The sequence below is a fragment of the Camelina sativa genome, chromosome 4 (genome assembly GCF_000633955.1).
Source record: "Camelina sativa cultivar DH55 chromosome 4, Cs, whole genome shotgun sequence".
Classification (NCBI taxonomy): domain Eukaryota; kingdom Viridiplantae; phylum Streptophyta; class Magnoliopsida; order Brassicales; family Brassicaceae; genus Camelina; species Camelina sativa.
This window is the reverse complement of record NC_025688.1, coordinates 1,814,385-1,818,814: the sequence shown is the minus strand read 5'-3', so window position 1 is coordinate 1,818,814 and position 4,430 is coordinate 1,814,385. Positions and strand designations below refer to the sequence as shown.

General features: G+C 37.2%; 1 pseudogene; it reads left to right on the top strand.

Moving 5' to 3' along the window:
• LOC109125249 lies at nucleotides 2,319-3,623 on the top strand (annotated as a pseudogene).

The following is a 4,430-nucleotide window of genomic DNA, read 5'->3' as shown; positions in this document are numbered from 1 at the left end:
TTTTCAGACGTTTGAAGTCTTGTCTCAATTGAAAGTGAATCAGGAGATATATAATTGTTTTGGCCATATTATTTGTCCTTGAACCCATGGTCTTTTGGTGATGCTTATATGGATGCCTTGTGTGACAAATGGATGGTTCTCACCACCAGAATCGATTTGGCATTCTTGGATATGTGTTGTTGTATGTGTCCTAGGAGGAAGAGAGAAGAAGAGAATATTTGATAATTGATCTTTATCAAATTTGTTGTGGTTCAGAGAGTGTTAAAAGTCTATGTTCTTCTTGGGTTGTGTTTCGTTGGTGGTTCTTAAGAGAGGACATCAAAGAATGTTGGAGAAGATGATTTTATGCATTCGTAATTTGATCCGAGTGGAAAGTTTGATTTAGATCAAGAGAGAAAACACAATGAACAACAAACGTGTTTCAATCTTAGAGTGGAGGAAGCTTGTAGAAGAAAATTCTATAGATTGACATCATTGTTGGTTCCAGTTGAGAAATTTTTGTTTGGAGAAGCTCCTTACTCAGACGCATATATGATCAAGAAATTTGTTTTGTTTTGTTTGAAGTCACCATCATGAAATTTGGAATTTTTGTCTGCATTCGCTGTGACTTCATGTTAAGGGTTCAGACTTGAAAGATATTGTTCTGACTCCGGTTTGATACTTTCTTCTTTGTTATCTTTGTCTACAGAACTTGGATTTGAGAGTTGAAAGATGTTTTAGAAACTTGAAAGCGAGATCTTTCTAGTGATGTAAAGATTGTTTGCTGGTCGTATGTGGTTTGATGGGAATTTTATATCCCAAGGTTGCTGCTCGAAATGGTTCTCCGGCTTGTGTTGCTCCGAAGGTTTAACTGAAAAAAGGCTTTGGAGAAGTTTTGGTCAAGATTTCAGGTTTCTGTCAAGCTGAGCCAGAAGATTTTGTGGTTTGAGTATAAGATGATTCAGCTGAGTTGGTTCCTGAGCAATTGTTTTCCCATGTTCTGTCTATGGAGAGATTTTGGATTATGCTAAATTGGTGGAAGCTCTCTAAGGTATGATTACTTCAAAGTTGAGGAAGGTATGAGTTGTGGTCATTTTGTCAGAGCGATACATGAAACGTGGCTGTGAAGTTTGTGGGTCAAAGAAAGGAAAACATCAAATTAATTCAGAGAATATCATCAGATCCTTGGTTAACATCAGAGTGCAAGTGATGGAGCTGCAGAATGTGCTTGGAAAAATTCAGTGAAGTTAAGGTAATCACAGGAGGGATTACCGGATTAGTAATTTTCACAACTTGAAAATAAATAATGCAGAAATCAGTTTCTAGATGACTTTTCAAGGCAACGAGTAGTCTGATCATGCTGAAATTTTATGGGGAGCTTTGTGATATCACAGACTTGAGATTCGACGGTGGGATTGAAGTTTTGCCGGTTAATCTGCTTTTTATTCAAGCGTTTTCAATCTGCTCCGGAATCAGTTCTTTCGAAATATCAGTTTTGACCAGTTCCAGTGGAGACATCAAACGGGCGACCGAACAAATTCAGAATAAACTGAATATTTGCAGAGACACTTTAGATGTGTGTAGCTAGATTCTGGTATAAAGGCATTGGATTCAGAGTCTGGGAGCATAGTTGAATAATGGCGTTTCAAAGCAGTTAATTCAGAGGCTTCCAAAAGCTATGGTCTGCAAAGCGCAGAAAAGTTTTTAGGGATCTGCAGATTTCACTAAGTGTGTGTCAGTGTGGGATCCTGGTAGATTACTGGTTCAAAATATTCAGTTGGATTGTGTATGAGAGTATTACAAACGTGATAGACCCCTGAGTCTATTGCAAAAGATACAGTTAATGGGTTCACAATGGGTTTTAATTAATATGGAATCTGCACAAGTTGTGTCATGCTCATGTAGACAGTGTGATTATGAGGTTTAAGCTAGTTATATGCCCATGGTATAGTGTTGTAATTATCCACAGGGCTTCATGGGAGAGAGTTAATCACAAACCCCTTTTTCCAAAATCCAACTACACATAGAATGGAGAAGAAAGCTTGGTAGAATGGAGAGAGGTCTCTTGAAATTAATGCAACTAAGAAAAATTAACATACGAAAAAGCATAGTGATTTAGTTTCCTTTCGGCTCGTTTAGGCCCATCTAATGACGTAAACGAAACTAAACATAAGAAAGTGTAAGGTTAATGTTTTGTCGGTTAATTGGTTGACCTAATTGCTGAAATAAGGAAATTAATTTGTTTTGGAAGGAGAAGGCAAGACATAAGAGTATTGTTTATGAATTCGGCGTCCATTCAATTCAATTCACCAGAGTAAGAAGAACCAAACATGAAATCGATGGAGAAGACTCAGAAACTCCCTACGATCAATCAAGTTGCTTCGTCCGCAAGAAAAGGAATCAAACGAAGAAGAAGAGAGTTTGAGAAAATTCATATACCTAACGATATCGTCGAAGAAATCATGATGATACTTCCGGTGAAATCGCTCATGAGATTCCAAGCTGTGTCAAAACACTGGAGATCTCTGATCACGTCCAAAGATTTCGGAGAAAGATACATGGATCTAGGGCAAAGCAAAGAGTGCAACCTGCTTATTGTCTCTGATTATGTTAAAGATTATGCGGCACGGGAAACCAATTTCTCTTTAAAAACAGTTGCCTTGGGGACGACGCCAGCTTCTGCGGTAGATGAAACGGCTTTGAAATTTGAAATAGGTACCTGGCAACTCTATATATCCCAGAGCTGCGATGGCCTTGTCTGCTTGTACGATATAAACATAGCAGTAAAAGTGGTGAATCCGGCCACAAAAAAGTACATAGAACTGCCCTTATCGAGAATTCAACAGATTTGTATGAACAAACATGATCCGGATTTATCAGTTGAAGATCCACATCATGTTGAATATCCAGGACTGTCATTTTCTCAGTTTGGGTTTGGGAAAGACAACTTTACGGGAAGATATAAACTAGTATGGCTATATAATACTTTCCCATTTTTTACTACTACGTGTGAGGTTTTGGATTTAGAAGTTAAAAAATGGAGGTTCGTGGATACTATTAGTCTTGATCATCATAATATCATGAATCATAATCACTTCAATGATCAGGGGCCAGTGTTTGCAAACTGATCACTCTATTGGCTCACGGCAGATGAAGATGGAGATCCAATGCAAAATACCAAAATCATAGTTTTTAATATACACACAGAGATGTTTCAAGTCATCCCAATGCCACCTTTTATTACCGATGACGCTTGTGGTCACTATATTGCGTTATGCAATCTCCATGGTCGTCTCTGCATCTCTGAGGTTGAGTGGGGGAAGCAAGACTTTTACACATGGAAGCGTAATAAGCAACACTTTTGGTGGAGGGTTAAAGATAACACATGGGAGAAGATCTTCTCGGTTCACTTGCCTTCCACTTACACTTTGTTTGGTTCTGACTATGTGCACCTTGTCACACCTTTGGCCATTTGTAGGGACACCAACAAGGTCATCCTCGCAGTTAGCGGTAATGATAACCTCGTTGCTCTCGATCTTGATCCTCAATCTACAGGATATCAATTATATTTGTCTTGTTACAAGGGCTTAGCTATTCCTTATTTTCCAAGTTTATCTCTTCATTCTATTGAAAAAGAGACGTAATTATCTTCATTGGTTGGAATAATCCGATAATGATGTGTATCAATTAATAAAATTACCAGTTCTCGGAATGGCAGAAAACATAGTTGGTTATTGAGTCTCGTGATCTTGGTCTGACGATTCTAAATTTTTATTCGGTTCATTTAGATATCTTGTTGGTTTATTTTCTAGCTAGTGGGCTGCCCCGGAAACAACTGGATCTTGGTCTGTTTGTTGTTATAATATCTTCAATTTGTTCCTTTGCAACAAAATGAAAAGAATTGTAAAAAGATTAATTTTTTTTGTATGAATGTAAAATTTATTAACCAAAATAACTGTTTGGGAATGAATGCATCTTGAAGCTAATAGTTTTGAGAATTCTGGAAAAAAAAATCAATTAGAGAAGAGGATTAGCTACTATATTAATATTAGCTCTTTTGTGTGTGTGTGTGTCTGTGTGCGCTATTGCATATTACCATTTGGAAAACATATTACAACCCAAATCAGGGAAAGGCTTAGCTATCTCAGCTTAGTTGAATGGCCCTGTCCAAAGACCCATTGCAGTTGGTACGATCTCAATTATAAGCACCGATGCTATTTAAGAGCGGATGAGAAGTCACCTGATACGTATGTTATGGTTTGTAAACAGCAGTAAAAATAAAATAAAATAAACTTATACTTAGAAAAAACGAGGTAAAAAGATAAATCAAACAATATGGTCGAATAAATAATTTCTGTATTTCAGTATCAGTTTAAAAAGCTTTTAAAGAGATACGTATCGGAATTAATGGTTTGTATCTCTTTGGTATCTCGCAAGCAGCTAGCAACTTA